Source organism: Oncorhynchus masou, chromosome 6 (assembly GCF_036934945.1).
Source record: "Oncorhynchus masou masou isolate Uvic2021 chromosome 6, UVic_Omas_1.1, whole genome shotgun sequence".
Lineage (NCBI taxonomy): Eukaryota > Metazoa > Chordata > Actinopteri > Salmoniformes > Salmonidae > Oncorhynchus > Oncorhynchus masou.
In genome coordinates, this window is record NC_088217.1 from 56,645,485 (window position 1) to 56,663,752 (window position 18,268).

Sequence of the window (18,268 nt, forward strand, 5' to 3'; positions counted from 1 at the left end):
TTGGTCGGTTATATGCATGAACCAAACAATAATGATGAATTAAGAACGATGAATCATGCAAATATAACTTGTGTGTGTAAGCAGTATGTAAAAGAGAATTAGGACTGCCCCGGGGGAGCTCACTTCAGACTGGTACTGTATATATTTAAGTTTGACTGTGACCTCTCCAGCTTGTTGTTAATAAACAATGATTCATTTAAGATTGAGTGTCCCTGTGTAGAATTTCTACGACAATACACTAATAAAAGCCTTCCACAAGCTTCCCACAATAAGTTGGGTGAATTTTGGCACATTCCTCCTGACAGAGCTGGTGTACCCGAGTCAGGTTTGTAGGCCTCCTTGCACGCACACGCTTTTTCAGGTCTGCCCACAAATTTTCTATGGGATTGAGGTCAGGGTTTGTGATGGCCACTCCAATACCTTGACTTTGTTGACCTTAAGCCCTTTTGCCACAACTCTGGAAGTGTGTTTGGGGTCATTGTCCATTTGAAAGACCCATTTGCAACCAAGCTTTAACTTCCTGACTGATGTTTCGGGATGTTGTTTCAATATATCCACATAATTCTCCTACCTCATGATCGCATCTATTTTAAGTGCACCAGTCCCTCCTGCAGCAAAGCACCTAAAAAACATGATGCTGCCACCTCCGTGCTTCACAGTTGGGATGGTGTTCTTCAGCTTGCAAGCCTCCCCCTTTTTCCTCCAAACATAATGATGGTCATTATGGCCAAACAGTTATATTTGTGTTTCATCAGACCAGGGGACATTTTTCCAAAAAGTACAATCTTTGTCCCCATGTGCAGTTGCAAACTGTAGTCTGCCTTCTTATGGCAGTTTTGGAGCAGTGGCTTCTTCCTTGCTGAGCAGCCTTTCAGGTTATGTCAATATAGGACTCGTTTTACTGTGGATACATATACTTTTGTACCTGTTCCCTCCAGCATCTTCACAAGGTCCTTTGCGCTCCTGAGTGGTATGACGGCTGCGTGGTCCCATGGTGTTTATATTTGCGTACTATTGTTAGTACAGATGAACGTGGTACCTTCAGGCATTTGGAAATTGCTCCCAAGGATGAACCAGACTTTTAGAGGTCTACAATTTTTTGCGTTCTTGGCTGATTTTTTAAAATTTTCCCATGATGTCAAGCAAATAGGCACTGAGTTTGAAGGTAGGCCTTGAAATATATCCACAGGTACACCTGAAATAATCATCTGTAAACAATTGCTGTAAATATTACTTGTGTCATCCACAAAGTAGATGTCCTAACTGACTTGCCAAAAGTATAGTTTGATAACAAGAAATTTGTGGAGTGGTTCAAGAACTAGTTTTAATGACTCCAACCTAAGTGTATGTAAACTTCAACTGTATGTACAGTTGCTTGCGAAAGTACTCAACCCCCTTGACATTTCACATCCTTAAAATGTGTTGATCCTAACTGACCTCGGACAGGGCATTTTTACTAGGATTAAATGGAATTGTGAAAAACTGAGTTTAAAATGTATTTGGCTAAGGTGTATGTAAACTTCTGACTTTCAACTGTATGTTAGTTTTCTTTGAGACCTAAAAAAAAAAAAAATTGGTAGTCCGAGTTGCACATTGACATGGAATCAGAACATCCAATTTTCTATATGAACAATTGTAATGTAACAAAAAAAATCTAAAACCAGGGAAAACAAAACAATTTTGGGTGTGAATTCAATTGTTTTGCCCCCCTCCAGAGTTGTTTATTGATCTTTATTTTAGCCAGGTATATTAGGTATAAAACAGTGTACAAGAGAAAGTAGTGCACTAAGGACATGGAAAAGAGCTAGAGAAGGTTGGAGGCCTCTGCATTAAATAGCAGGAATGGACTTCATCACCCACTTGAGCCTTGAAGACAGAACCTCACCCAGAGAGCAGTGTATGTCAGTGTGTGGTTAGACAGCCAAATCCTAATAGACCATAAAAATAGACTGCCATACTAGTTCTGGGACAGCTGAAGTTGTATCAAAGATATGTATTCTCCTTCATCTGTGGTTGTACTCCAAACACAACTTATTTTGATTTTCTAGGTAATTGTAGACATGCTGTAAATCACTATGATAGCCAATTTACAGCATCGTTTTTTGTCTTTGGCCCAACAATCTTGTGTTGATAAATGCATCTACACTCAAGCTGTCCATGTTTGTGCAATGTCCACATGCAGCGTAACATAGGGCTGGGCAATATACCATATTTTACTATATACCGGTATTGATCCATGGAACAGTTTGGATTTTTTATTTACCTTCTATAACAGTATTTGAATGTCTGGTTTGTTAAATGTGATTTTTTTTATTTTACCTTTATTTAACTGGGTAAGTCAGTTAATTAAGAACAAATTGTTATTTACAGTGACGGCCGATTTTAACATCCATTTGTATAGTTTACTTGCTACTTAAGTCATCTCTCTCCGTTCTCACTTGCTCTCCATGCCACTTTCCACACAGACATAGCCCTGTCCCTTCACTCAAGGAGCGCATTTGTTGCTGCTCAACCATGAGACACTTGTGTTCAATCTGCATGGTCAATGCAGCAAATGGAACAATGTTGCCTACAATGCTGTCTCCACTTTGCTTCTTAATAGAAATCCACAAGCGTTCTATAATTACACAATTATACTGAACAAAAATAAAAGCAACATGTAAAGTGTTTCATGAGCTGAAATAAAAAAAATACCAGAAATGTTCCATACGCACAAAAAGCTTATTTCCCCTCATACTGTGTGCACAAATTTGTTTACATCCCTGTTAGTGAGCATTTCTCCTTTGCAAAGATAATTAATCCACCTAACAACTGTGGCATATCAAGGAGCGGATTAAACAGTCTGGACACTACACAGATGCACCTTGTGCTTGGGACAACAAAAGGCCACTTTAAAAATGTGCAGTTATCATTCAACAATGCCGCAGATGTCTCAAGTTTTGAGGGAGGGTGCAATTGGCATGAATAAACGTCCACCAGAGCTGTTTCCAGAGAATTGCATGTTCATTTCTCTACCATAAGCTGCATTCAACATTGTTTTAGAGAACCTGGCAGCACGTCCAACCAGCATCACAACCACAGACCACGTGTAACCACGCCAGCCCAGGACCTCCACATTCGGCTTCTTCACCTGTCTGAAAACTGAAACTAAAACAGTGCATCACGAATGGGTGGAGGAAGCAAACAATACACCAGGCCAGCTGTGATTTACAACCTGATTTTTTGGACTACTAAGAAATGTATTGGTGAACTATATTACTCATGCATTGAACTGCATCTACCTATTCTGCAAAAAATGTCTTACTGTACGTCATGGAAACAATTAGAACCTATTTTTAAAACCACATAAAGTTGGGTTCGTAGCATAAACTGGGAATATGATATGTTTTACTTACATGATATGTTTGTTAAATATCTGCATAGTTAAAACGCTGTCAGATCCACTTTAACTGTCTAAAATGTGCTAAATTCTCTGCAGTTGTGCATTAATTTCTTCTAATTTAAATAAAATCTAATTGTATTTGTCAGATGCACCGAATACAACAGGTGTAGACCTTAGTGAAATGCTTACTTACAAGCCCTTAACCAACAATGCAGTTAAGAAAATAACTAAAAAAGTCGGATAAGAAAAACAAATGATTAAAGAGCAGCATTTAATAACAATAGCTGGGGCTATATACAGGGGGTACCAGTACAGAGTCAATGTGCCGGTGTCGAGGTAATAAGTACACGTAGATAGAGTTATTAAAGCGCCTATGCATAGATAATAACAGAGTAGCAGCAGCGTTCCAGAGGGGAGGGTCAATGAAAATATTGTCTGGGTAGCCATTTGATTAGATGTTAAGGAGTCTTATGGCTTGGGGGTAGAAGCTGTTTTGAAGCCACTTGGACCTATACTTGGCACTCCTGTACCGCTTGCCATGCGGTAGCAGAGAAAACGGAGTGAAAAGGGTGGATGGAGTCTGACAATTTTTAGGGCCTTCCTCTGACACCGCTTGGTATAGAGGTCCTGGAAGGCAGGAAGCTCGGCCCCGGCTCCACAAGGAGACTGCCTGTTACGTGAATGCAGTAAGCCAAGGTAAGTTGCTAGCTAGCATTAAACTTATCTTTTAAAAAACAATCAATCATAATCACTAGTTAACTACACGTAACTACGTTTTGCCAGCAGCTCTTCGTTGTGCGTCAAGCATTGCGCTGTTTATGACTTCAAGCATATCAACTCCCGAGATGAGGCTGGTGTAACCGAAGTGAAATGGCTGGCTAGTTAGCGCGCGCTAATAGCGTTTCAAACGTCACTCGCTCGCTCTGAGCCTTGGAGTGGTTGTTCCCCTTGCTCTGCATGGGTAACGCTGCTTCGAGGATGGCTGTTGTCGTTGTGTTCCTGGTTCGAGCGAGGAGAGGGACGGAAGCTATACTGTTACACTGGCAATACTAAAGTGCCTATAAGAACATCCAATAGTCAAAGGTTAATGAAATACAAATGGTAGAGAGAGAAATAGTCCTATAATTCCGATAACTACAACCTAAAACTTCTTACCAGGGAATATTGAAGACTCATGTTAAAAGGGACCTCCAGCTTTCATATGTTCTCATGTTCTGAGCAAGGAACTTAAACGTTAGCTTTCTTACATGGCAAATATTGCACTTTTACTTTCTTCATCTTTTTTGCATTATTTAAACCAAATTGAACATGTTTCATTATTTGAGGCTAAATTGATTTTATTGATGTATTATATTAAGTTAAAATAAGTGTTCATTCAGTATTGTTGTAATTGTCATTATTACAAATAAAATTGTCCGATTTATCGGTATCGGCTTTTTTGGTCCTCCAATAATCGGTATTAGCGTTGAAAAATCATAATCAGTCGACCTCTAATATGCACCACCCTCTGTAGAGCCTTGCGGTTGGAGGCCGAGCAGTTGCCATTCCAGGAAGTGATGCAACCTGTCAGGATGCTCTCGATGGTGCAGCTGTAGAACCCATGACAAATATTTTCAGTCTCCTGAGGGGGAATATGTTTTGTCGTGCCATCATCACGACTGTCTTGTGGTGCTTGGACCATGTTAGTTTGTTGGTGATGTGGACGCCAAGGAAATAGAAGCTTTCAACTTGCTCCACGACAGCCCCATCGATGAGAATGGGGGCGTGCTCGGTCCTCCTTTTACTGTAATCAACAATCATCTCCTTTTCTTGATCACGTTGAGGGAGAGATTTTTGTCCTTGCACCACACGGTCAGGTCTCACACCTCCTCCGTATAGGCTCTCATCGTTGTCGGTGATCAGGCCTACAGCTGTTGTGTCATCAGCAAACTTAATGGTGGTGTTGGAGTCGTGCAGTCATGAGTGAAAAGGGAGTAGAGGGGACTGAGCACACACCAACTGAGGATCATCGTTGCGGATGTGTTGTTACCTACCCTTACCACCTGGGGGTGGCCTGTCAGGAAGTCCAGGATCCAGTTGCAGAGGGAGGTGTTTAGTCCCAGGGTCCAATCAATCAAATGTACACTGCTCAAAAAAGATAAAGGGAACACTAAAATAACATCCTAGATATGAATGAAATGTTCTTATTAAATAATTTTCTCTTTACATAGTTGAATGTGCTGACAACAAAATCACACAAAAATTATCAATGGAAATCAAATTCATCAACCCATGGAGGTCTGGATTTGGAGTCACACTCAAAATTAAAGTGGAAAACCACACTACAGGCTGATCTAACTTTGATGTAATGTCCTTAAAACAAGTCAAAATGACACTCAGTAGTGTGTGTGGCCTCTGTGCCTGTATGACCTCCCTACAACGCCTGGGCATGCTCCTGATGAGGTGGCGAATGGTCTCCTGAGGGAGCTCCTCCCAGACCTGGACTAAAGCATCCGCCAACTCCTGGACAGTCTGTGGTGTAACGTGGCATTGGTGGATGGAGCGAGACATGATGTCCCAGATGTGCTCAATTGGATTCAGGTCTGGGGAACGGGCGGGCCAGTCCATAGCATCAATGCCTTCCTCTTGCAGGAACTGCTGACACACTTCAGCCACATGAGGTCGAGCATTGTCTTGCATTAGGAGGAACCCAGGGCCAACCACACCAGCATATGGTCTCACAAGGGGTCTGAGGATCTCATCTCGGTACCTAATGGCAATCAGGCTACCTCTGGCGAGCACATGGAGGGCTGTGCGGCCCCCCAAAGAAATGCCACCCGACACCATGACTGACCCACCACCAAACCTGTCATGCTGGAGGATGTTGCAGGCAGCAGAATGTTCTCCATGTCATCTCCAGACTCTGTCACATGTGCTCAGTGTGAACCTGCTTTCATCTGTGAAGAGCACAGGGCGCCAGTGGCGAATTTGCCAAACTTAGTGTTCTCTGACAAATGCTAAACGTCCTGCACGGTGTTGGGCTGTAAGCACAAACCCCACCTGTGGACGTCGGGGCCTCATGGAGTCTGTTTCTGACCGTTTAAGCAGACACATGCACATTTGTGGCCTGCTGGAGGTCATTTTGCAGGGCTCTGGCAGTGCTCCTCCTGCTCCTCCTTGCACAAAGGCAGAGGTAGCGGTCCTGCTGCTGTGTTGTTAGCTAGCTAGGTCATTGCTAACTTGACCAACCCACTAGCTGACTAATAACAACACCGTAAATATGAATTTAAATCGGATAACTAACTAGACGACAGAAGAGGGTTTAAAAGACTGTGGCTAATATACACTAAAGCGTCTAAAGAGCTTTATTGGTTTGGCTATTTTGGCTAGCAAGCTACCGAGGTGGCGGACAAACTTGCTGCTGTTGAAAGAAGCGTTCCGTCCACTAGATTTTACATCTGCTGACTGGAGTGGATAACGTAGTAGAGTAAAATGTATATTTAATTTTCAGACAAAAGTTAAAGTGTAGAACAAACAGTTATGTTTTTGCGTTATTACATTTTTATTCACTTATTTACAGATATCTTCTAAACTACCTATAATGCACTATTTCTCAACGTCATATGGAGGATCTACTCTGTGCTACGGAGTGTGCATGCTAGCTCAAGCTTGCAAATGTTAGCCACACCTCATGCTTTCCATGTACTGTGTGACTTATCTGGAGAGAACCCATTATCACGGTAGGCTCTGGTGCCTTCTTGCCGTGGGCTCAAAAGGAAAGATAAAATCATACATATCATACAAAGTGATAAGCTTTAAGGGCACTATGGTGTTGAATGCTAAGCTGTAGTAAATGAATAGCATTCTCACATAGGTGTTCCTTTTGTCCAGGTGGGAAAGGGCAGTGCGGACTGCAATAGAGATTGCATCATCTGTGGATCTGTTGGTCGGTATGCAAATTGTAGTGGGTCTAGGGTTTCTGGGATAATGGTGTTGATTGTGAGCCATGACCAGCCTTTCAAAGCACTTCATGGCTACAGACGTGAGTGCTACAGGTCGGTAGTCATTTTAGGCAGGTTACCTTAGTGTTCTTGGGCACAGGCACTATGATGGTCTGCTTAAAACATATTGGTATTACAGACTCGGACAGGGAGAGGTTGAAAATGTCAGTGAAGACACTTGCCAGTTGGTCAGCGCATGCTCAGAGTTCACGTAATCCGTCTGGCCCTGCGGCCTTGTGAATGTTAACCTGTCTAAAGGTCTTACTTACATCGGCTGAGGAGAGAATGATCACACAGTCTTCCAGCTGATGCTCTCATGCATGGTTCAGTGTTACATGCCTCGAAGCAAGCATAGAAGAAGTTTAGCTTGTCTGGTAGGCATGTGTCACTGGGCAGCTCTTGGCAGCTCTTGGCTCTTCCCTTTGTAATCTGTAATGGCTTGCAGGCCCTGCCACATTCGACGAGCGTCAGAGCCGATGTAGTACGATTCGATCTTAGTCCTGTTTTGATGCTTTGCCTGTTGTATGGTTCGTCGAAGGGCATAGCAGGATTTCTTATAAGCTTCTGGGTTAGAGTCCCGCTCCTTGAAAGTGGCAGCTCTAGCCTTTAGCTCAGTGTGGATGTTGCCTGTAATCCATGGCTTCTGGTTGGGGTATGTACGTAAAGGTGGTATAGAATTATTTTCCCCTCCAGTTGCACATTTAACATGCTGATAACATGCTATTTAGTGGTGGGCTTCTTCCAAAATCAAGCATTGCTTAGTAACAGCAAATAATTTGTTACTTGTATAAATATGAGCTGGGATGTCTGTCCTGCAAATACTTTAGGTAAGACACTATATAAATTGTTTGCAATGCACTCATTAGCATTTAAGTAGCATGCTCTATTGCATTTTATACGCATTTATTAGCACTGCTAACCTTTGGAGCAAAGGCTCAGTGTTTTTTTTTTTTTAAAGCACCCCGTGTTCAGTGCCGGTATTACCGAATATGCCGGTATGGCACAAGGTCGGTTTGAAGATAATCTGGATACCACCCATGCCTAACACACTCTCTCGCGCACACACACAGGTATGAACTAGAGGTCGACCGATTATGATTTTTCAACACCGATACCAATTATTGGAGGACCAAAAAAGCCAATACCGATTACTCTGCCGATTATTTTTTTTACATGTATTTATTTATTTGTAATAATGACAATTATAACAATACTGAACAAACACTTATTTTAACTTAATATAATACATCAATCAAATCAATTTATCCTCAAATAAATAATGAAACATGTTCAATTTGGTTTAAATAATGCAAAAACAAAGTGTTGGAGAAGAAAGTAAAAGTGCAATATGTGCCATGTAAGAAAGCTATGAAAGCTATGAACATATGAAAGCTGGTGGTTCATTTTAACATGAGTCTTCAATATTCCCAGGTAAGAAGTTTTATGTTGCAGTTATTATAGGACCATTTCTCTCTATACCATTTGTATTTCATATACCTTTGAATATTGGATGTTCTTATAGGCACTTTAGTATTGCCAGTGTAACAGTATAGCTTCCGTCCCTCTCCCCTACCTAGGCTCGAACCAGGAACACATCGACAACAGCCACCCTCGAAGCACCCATCGCTCCACAAAAGCCGCAACCCTTGCAGAGCAAGGGGAACAACTACTCCAAGTCTCAGAGCGAGTGACGTTTGAAATACTATTAGCGCACACCCCGCTAACTAGATAGCCATTTCACATCGGTTACACCAGCCTAATCTCGGGAGTTGATAGGCTGGAAGTCATAAACAGAGCTGCTGGCAAACGCACGAAAGTGCTGTTGGAATGAATGCTTACGAGCCGAGCCTGCCGCTGCGCAGTCAGAATGCTTCTATCAAATCATAGACTTAATTATAACATAACACACAGAAATACGAGCCTTAGGTCATTAATATGGTCAAATCCGGAAACTATCATTTCGAAAATAATATGTTTATTCTTTCAGTGAAATATGGAACCGTTTCATATTTTATCTAACAGATGGCATCCCTAAGTCTAAATATTGCTGTTACATTTTATGACCTTCAATGTTATGTCATAATTATGTACAATTATGGCTAAATAATTATGGCCTTTGTTAGGAATAAATGGACTTCACACAGTTCGCAATGAGCCAGGCGGCCCTAACTGCTGCATATACCCTGACTGCTTGCACGGAACGCAAGAGAAGTGACAACTTCCCTAGTTATAAGAAATTCATGTTGGCAGGAAATATTAACTAAATATGCAGGTTACAAAATATATACTTGTGTATTGATTTTAAAGAAAGGCATTTATGTTTATGGTTAGGTACATTGGTGCAACAAAGGTGATTTTTCGCAAACGTGCTTGTTAAATCATCACCCGTTTGTCGAAGTGGGCTGTGATTCAATGAGAAATTAACAGGCTCCACATCAATTATATGCAACGCAGGACACGCTAGATAACATAGTAATATCATCAACCATGTGTAGTTAACTAGTGATTATGTTAAGATTGATTGTTTTTTATAAGTTAAGTTTAATGCTAGCTAGCAACTTACCTTGGCTTCTTGCTGCCCTCGCGTAACAGGTAGTCAAGCCTGCCACGCAGGCTCCTCGTGGAGTGCAATTTAAGGCAGGTGGTTAGAGCATTGGATTGGTAACCGGAAGGTTGCAAAATGAATCCCCGAGCTGACATGGTAAAAATCTGTCGTTCTGCCCCTGAACGAGGCAGTTAACCCACCGTTCCTAGGCCGTCATTGAAAATAAGAATGTGTTCTTTACTGACTTGCCTTGTTAAATAAGGTGTAAAAAAAAAAAATAATAATTAAAAAAAAATTAAAAAGGCAAATCGGTGTCCAAAAATACCGATTGTTATGAAAACTTGAAATTGGCCCTAATTAATCAGCCATTCCGATTAATTGGTCGACCTCTAGTATGCATGCACCTCTCTCACATGCAGACACCGTTATGTATGCATGCATGCACACGCACACGCTCTCATGCATCATGACAAAAATATGGCAAATGTTAGGCTAGTGACGTTCTATCAAATGTAGTCACAGGCTGAATCTCAAACCAAACACATGGCCCATAACCCCTTTATCGAGTTGCCACTTGCCCTTGTGTTCAATAGTGATCAATCTAGTCTGTTAAGTGTTTTAACCTAAATTAGCAGAGACAACGCGCACTTGACATCAACTGCCACTTATCAATATTCCAAAATTAAAAATCTATTTGGGAGCATTGTCTCCTGTGACCTAAATTGTGCATGGCTCACTCACAATGATACACAGGCACTGGGGTAGACAGATGCATACTCTGATAGATGTTTTTACAACTTTCTCACTGTCTATTTTCCTGTACAAGTAGGCTATATCGGTCACAAGTAATTTCATCAGCTGATTAAAATTGTTGTAGCCTGCTTGCGTCTAGCTAGCGTCACTGACAAACACAGGGATGGAGTTTTAGCTAGCTGGGCACAGCACTGATAAACATTAGGGTTTGCACAATTACCGTATAATCGAAGGTTATGGATGAAGACAAGTCATGAAAATAAAACTGTCATAAGCGTTTATGACCACCTATTATGCCCTCACTGACTTGAATTGGGATGTACGTTCTAGTCATTCAATTTCTATGGCAGCATATGCAGTCAGGAGCAGAGGAAAGAAAAATGTATATAGAAATAAAATCGATACAGTATATAGATATAAATCTATAAAGTATGGAAATAAATATATAAAAATATATAGCTACGTAAAGTAGGGTCAGCTAAAAGCACAGAGAGCAGCAGCAGACTCGATATTGTACTGACTGGGGGGCAGAGTTTCGCTGCTGTCGCATACCTTTCACTGCCATTTTTCAACTTAACAACGATGGCGTGTCGAGCACTTTATAATCATGGCATATAATTTGAACGATGCAAATCTCATACTAACGTTACAGCATTGTTGCATTGGGTATGTTACATTTTTATTTTTCCCCTTTATGATGATCGGGACCTGTTCATGGTAGTTTCGTGATAACTGGAATGTGCCTTTAATTCTGGGGAAGACACATTTTTCAATTTCGTTTTAATGTTTAACCATTCACACTCCAAGCGTAGTGATAATATGTCCAATCCTCCAAAACACAGAACGACCAGCAGATGTAGCCAAATCTTATTGCCATTTATTTTTTTGTATGTATGTATAATTATTATTTTTTATTTTTTTACAATGTAACCTTTATTTAACTAGGCAAGTCAGTTACAGTGGGGCAAAAAAGTATTTAGTCAGCCACCAATTGAGCAAGTTCTCCCACTTAAAAAGATGAGGCCTGTAATTTTCAACATAGGTACACTTCAACTATGACAGACAAACTGAGAAGAAACCAAATCCAGAAAATCACATTGTAGGATTTTTAATTAATTTATTTGCAAATTATGGTTATAAGTATTTGGTCAATAACAAAAGTTTATCTCAATACTTTGTTATATACCCTTTATATATATGACAGAGGTCGAACGTTTTCTGTAAGTCTTCACAAGGTTCACACACACTGTTGCTGGTATTTTGGCCCATTCCTCCATGCAGATCTCCTCTAGAGCAGTGATGTTTTGGGGCTGTTGTTGGGCAACACGGACTTTCAACTCCCTCCAAAGATTTTCTTTGGGGTTGAGATCTGGAGACTGGCTAGGCCACTCTAGGACATTGAAATGCTTCTTATGAAGCCACTCCTTTGTTGCCCGGGCGGTGTGTTTGGGATCATTGTCATGCTGAAAGACCCAGCCACGTTTCATCTTCAATGCCCTTGCTGATGGTAGGCTTTGTTACTTTGGTCCCAGCTCTCTGCAGGTCATTCACTAGGTCCCCCCGTGTGGTTCTGGGATGTTTGCTCACCGTTTTTGTGATCATTTTGACCCCACGGGGTGAGATCTTGCGTGGAGCCCCAGATCGAGGGAGATTATCCGTGGTCTTGTATGTCTTCCATTTCCTAATAATTGCTCCCACAGTTGATTTCTTCAAACCAAGCTGCTTACTTATTGCAGATTCAGTCTTCCCAGCCTGGTGCAGGTCTACAATTGTGTTTCTGGTGTACTTTGACAGCTCTTTGGTCTTGGCCATAGTGGAGTTTCGAGTGTTTGAGGTTGTGGACAGGTGTCTTTTATACTGATAACAAGTTCAAACAGGTGCCATTAATACAGGTAACGAGTGGAGGACAGAGGAGCCTCTTAAAGAAGAAGTTACAGGTCTGTAAGAGCCAGAAATCTTGCTTGTTTGTAGGTGACCAAATAAATACTTATTTTCCACCATAATTTGCAAATAAATTCATTAAAAATCCTACAATGTGACTTTCTGGATTTTTTTTTTCTCATTTTGTCTGTCATAGTTGAAGTGTACCTATGATGAAAATTACAGGCCTCTCATCTTTCTAAGTGGGAGAACTTGCACAATTGGTGGCTGACTAAATACTTTTTTGCCCCACTGTAAGAACAAATTCTCATTTTCAATGACGGCCTAGGAACAGTGAATTAACTGCCTTGTTCAGGGGCAGAACGACTGATTTGTACCTTGTCAGCTCGAGGATTCAATCTTGCAACCTTTCTGTTACTGGCCCAACGCTCTAACCACTAGGCTACCTGCTGCCCCAAATTTATACATCTCACAACAATGGATTAATTGCATGCTTTTGTTTGGACATCTTGTGACTGAAATATCAGCTCTAATAGTGATGACTGATGATCCAGTTTCTCTCCCCCTCTATACCGGTTCATGTCTTCTCCCAGTGAGTGGTTTACTGCCTAAATCCTCTCCTTTGCAGCACAAACCAGCACCCCCCCCCCCAACCTTTTTTTGCGATAAAAGTACATGTTGACAATGTCGACAAAATAAAATATGCTAGACAAGGTGGGATATTTTTCTGCCTGTAAAATGATCTGTGCATGAATTGGCGATGGGAAATTATTTTATGTGAAATATTTATATAATAATCATTATACCAAAGTAACTTGGAGTCACGCGATGATATGTTGTGGGGTCCTCCCCCTACGATTTGGGAAAGCATGCAGTTTATTAGGCTACAAATTACAGATTAAATAAGTCATATACTTCACAGGGTGGTGAAAGTGCACAGCGATGATGCTCCTTTCCAATAAATATTGAGGGTCTTATTCTGGTGACATGATGATCGATTATTGACTGCAGTTTGACAAAAAAATTATCTTGCTACTTTGTGCATAACAATGTCATCATGTAGGCTATACCTGCACTGTATCTGTGAGCTGTTGGCAAGAGCACACGTGCCAAGACCGCTATATAGCCAACCTTTTATTGGGGATAAAACCAATAACTTGTTTGTTTTTTTATTCCGTACATGGGAATTTAACCACAAAAAAATTTTATTTTCATGTGCACTACATCATCACGCACAGTTTTTCATCCGCAAAAAGTACAATTGATGGAACATCTTGTGGGACAATGTGCATATTGTTTTCATACAGATTTTAGAATATTCGCATTAAAATGTGTCGTCAATTGGATGGAAGTCGAGCTACTGACAGTAATGACAGGTCTGATCCAGTCTGGACCCACAGCCATGCAATCCAACACACACACACACGTCCAATGTAAACCTGGACCCAGAGCCCTGCAACCTGTCACCTATTCCCTCCCAGCCTCCAGGTCTGATCAATTATTTACATCTAGCAAGCAGTGGAAGGATTATATACATCTAACAAGGTGTGGAGGGAAAGACAGCGAGAAGGAGAGATACATAGATAAATTCGAGGGGGTAGATAGAAGGAGAGGGAGGGAGAGGGTGAATAGAGAGGGGGGAAAGAGGAGGAGAAAGAGAGAAGTAGCAGTAGCACCAGATCTGTGCTCAGGCAAAGATCTATAAATATCTCTTCACGTCTCTCTAGAAAAAGCCACCATCTCCACTGCCGCTGCTGCTGCAAACACAGAAGCAGATCTCAGGTAGACAAACTGATGAGTAGGGATAGGGTTCTATGGCGGTGAATCTACCCCAGGATTTTATCTGGATCAAAAAGGTATAGAAACAGTTGCATTTTTAAGCCAACTTCCTGCAATTCTACAAATTTATCCATAGAGCAGAGATTTTTTTATTTCTGTTTTTAAAGCTGATTTCCTGCAATTACTCCCATTTTGCAATTTAGCTGAGTGAAAAATGCCGTTTTAAAGCAAGTTTCATGGAATTCATTTAATTTTGCCATGGCTTATGCTGTGTTCTTTGCTCAAACATAAAATTAACAATTTTATAAAACTAAAAATGTTTAGTTCTCAGATAGATAGGATACTGAGTGTGCAAAACATTAGGACACATGCTCTTTCCATGACAGACTGACCAGGTGAATGCTATGATCCCTTATTGATGTCACTTGTTAAATCCACTTCAAATCAGTGTCGATGAAGGGGAGGAGACAGGTTAAAGAAGAGTTTTTAAGCCTTGACATGGATTGTGTATGTGTGCCATTCAGAGGGAGAATAGGCAAGACACAATATGTAAGTGGTTTTGAATAGGGTAGAACAGAATGAGATGACTCATCACTTTGAATCACAATTACTCAGGGCTATCAAATCACCATCTCAAAGAATTATATTTATGATATACAACTTCCATCTATAGGCCTATCAATTGTATGTCTAATCTAGTCAAACCAGTTAAATCTATAAAATAAAATATATGTTTTAAATGTGGCTAGATAACACATGGTAAGGATAGAAAATCAAATGTCTCTTGAGCCTTTTCATGTTCCAACAAAAAAATGTAAACTAAACAGACTCAAATAAGGGAAACTGCATATTTACATGTGTTTATGTACCAAATGATAGTTAGGGTACAGCCACCAGTGCAATAGCAAATTGAGGTGGATGACAGAGACAGGCAGTCACAGCAGGCAACTCCCACCACACTGCCGCTTCATTAGGAGCAGACTGTTGAATCAATGGTTCACCTACTGAAGACAAGCCTGTCCTTAAAACCACACAAGCTACTCTCTAAAAACCACATGCCCCACCCATAACATTCTGACACCAATTTACTATATGCTGCTGCTGCACAGTTAGTGAGCAGCGTACATTCATCTGCACTACATGCTTTTCCTATCCAATCTCTTATGTGCTCATTAGGCAAGATGAGTTGGGGGGAATAGACCATGCTATTCTGTGATATTCAAACCAGATTGTGGAGTACCGTTAGTTTAGGCTGTATAGTATATGATGGGTATTTGATCCTTTACAACTAAGAGTATTTGAATAGTGCTTCCCAAAACATGTAGGCTGAGGCTATATTTCCAGTAAAGCTTTCAATCCCCCCACAACACAGTTCCTAGGAATCTGTATGATATGTAGGGTATCCAACAATGCATCCAGAAATCAACTATTGCCCCTCTACCTTCATTTTTGGGAGAATGACTAACTAACACACACACACACACAGTGCTTGGCACTGTGCATATGTTGAGACCATAACAAAATATAGCTACACTTCCATACCGCCGTTACAAAGTAGTTTGTGTAAAGCATAGCACAGCGACATGGAAGACAACACATGTCTTCTAAATTTCCATGTCTTGTTGCAGAGGGTTAATTTGAATTGAAAAAAATGCTCCGTTATTAAATGAAATAAATGTTTTGCTGCATGAAGTAATCCAATGTTTTCGCCACCATCTTGTCCATTTCAAATCTTCTATCATTGATCGAGGTGGGTGTCCACCCCAAGTGCCGCACTCCAATACACGGAGTTCGGAGTGCAATCATGTTTACATTAAAGATACTGGAGCCGACAGGAGATATGGGTCAGAAAACTTTCCTCAATGCAGGAATGGGATATGCCACTGTACTCCAAGTTAACTTCATCCACACGGACACATCGAAAAGATTGAAATACTGCTAGTTTTCCAGGAAAACTGCCCTTTTCGTCGTAATGCTAACTAGCAGGAGCCACCGCAGCCATTTTGGAATGGCAGTGTCAGCCAATCAGCTCATTTGTTGTTCAACCCAACATGTAATTTCATAATGGCTGCTGTTGGCTACTGCTAGTTAACATGACAAAAAGGGCAATTTTCAGGGATAACTAGCAGTATTGATAAAAGGTACGATTTGGAGTACAGTGGCATATCCCATCCCTACATTGAGGTACGTTTTCCAACCCATATCTCACACCAGCTCCATTGTCTCTTAATGTAGCCATGATTGAGTTCAGACTTCAGTGCAGCTCAGTGTAAAATAGCTTCACGATAGGGTCGGTATATTCTGGCAAGTACATTAGGTAGACTAGCTAGTTAGTTAGCTAATTTACAGTGGTTGGTAGAAGATTTGAAAAACTCTTGCTTACTGTTTAGATGAGTCTTCTCTCAAATGAAAGCTTCTTCGATGTTTTTTTTTTCGAGTTGAAGGCTGCTAACGCGTTAGCTACTGCTGGTACACAGACAGGCTAACATTAGTGTAGGGTAAGCTAGCAGCTGCTAGTGCAGTGCCGAGTTCCCAAATGTTTAACGTTAGCTAGCTAAACGGACAGTTCACACGGACAATACGCAGCAACCAAGTTAGCCTTTCCTTCTTATCTAACGGTAACAGTAACGTTAACTTAGCTGTCAAACAAGGTGTCAGCTCACCTGCTCCTTTTAGCTAGCTAATTATCTTCAACGTTAGCTAACGTAACAAATTCGATTAAAAAAATATCGATGACAAGATCATGGGTTACGAGACAATTGAAGAAATGCCGATATGTATGCGGTTAGTTAGCGATTACCGCTTGTCAACCACCCTCCGAATGGTTTACCCAATGCCAACTAATAATGGTAAGAATAAATCGCTAGCTAATTAGTAACGTTGGTTCCATGGCTAACCAAACGCTGCCCTGGCTGAGTTGGCTCACGGTGAAAGCCACTGCACTGTCAAACGCAATCGACTCAAAACCGCACACACGTGAGAGGTATCTACATCGAACGTGGAAGATGAAATCAGAGAGAACGAATCCAATAACTTCTAAAATGAAAACAACGAGAACCTTACACTTTCGATAAAATAAAGAAAAACGAGATACCCTTCAGCTCCGGCTTCCAATACTGTGTGATTGCAACCCGCAATTCGGGGTGTTCCTGCATGTGGGCATTCCTGCATCTGCAGGAACGCCCTCCCCTCCCCTCGAGATTCCAATTGGTTCCTGCTTGACCGCCTTTACCCCCAGAAATACAGTGTGGACATTGTTAATGTTGTAAATTAATATTGCAGCTGGAAATGGCAGATTTTTAAATGGAATATCTACATAGAAGGCTATTATCAGAAACCATCACTCCTGTGTTCCAATGGCACGTTGTGTTAGCTAATCCAAGTTTATCATTTTAAAAGGCATAAGGATCATTAGAAAACCTGTTTGCAATTATGTTAGCACAGCTGAAAACAAAGCTGAAGGAGCAATAAAACTGTCCTTCTTTAGACTAGTTGAGTATCTGGAACATCAGCATTTGTGGGTTTGATTACAGGCTCAAAATGGCCAGAAACAAAGACCTTTCTTCTGAATCGCGTCAGTCTACTCTTGTTCTGAGAATTGAATGCTATTCCATGTGAGAAATTGCCAAGAAACTGAAGATCTCGTTCAACGCTGCGTACTACTCCCTTCACAGAACAGAGCAAACTGGCACTAACCAGAATAGAAAGAGGAGTGGGAGGCCCCGGTGCACAACTGAGTAAGAGGACAAGTCTAGTTTGAGAAACAGACGCCTCAAGTCCTCAACTGGCAGCTTCATTAAATAGTACCCGTAAAACACCAGTCTCAACGTCAACAGTGAAGAGGTGACTCCGGGATGCTGGCCTTCTCGGCAGAGTTCCTCTGTCCTGTGTCTGTGTTCTTTTGCCCTTCTTAGTCTTTTCTTTATATTGGCCAGTATGAGATATTCC

At 41.1% G+C, this 18,268-nt stretch overlaps 1 protein-coding gene across 1 annotated transcript in view; it reads right to left on the bottom strand.

The window, feature by feature from the left end:
• Window positions 1–17,454, bottom strand: part of LOC135542326 (R3H domain-containing protein 2-like) — an 82,931-nt gene extending 65,477 nt beyond the window's left edge. Inside the window, 1 exon segment of the mRNA XM_064969207.1 lies at window positions 16,704–17,454. The gene's annotated coding sequence lies outside the window, so the exon portion shown is untranslated.
• Window positions 17,455–18,268: the final 814 nt, after the last annotated feature.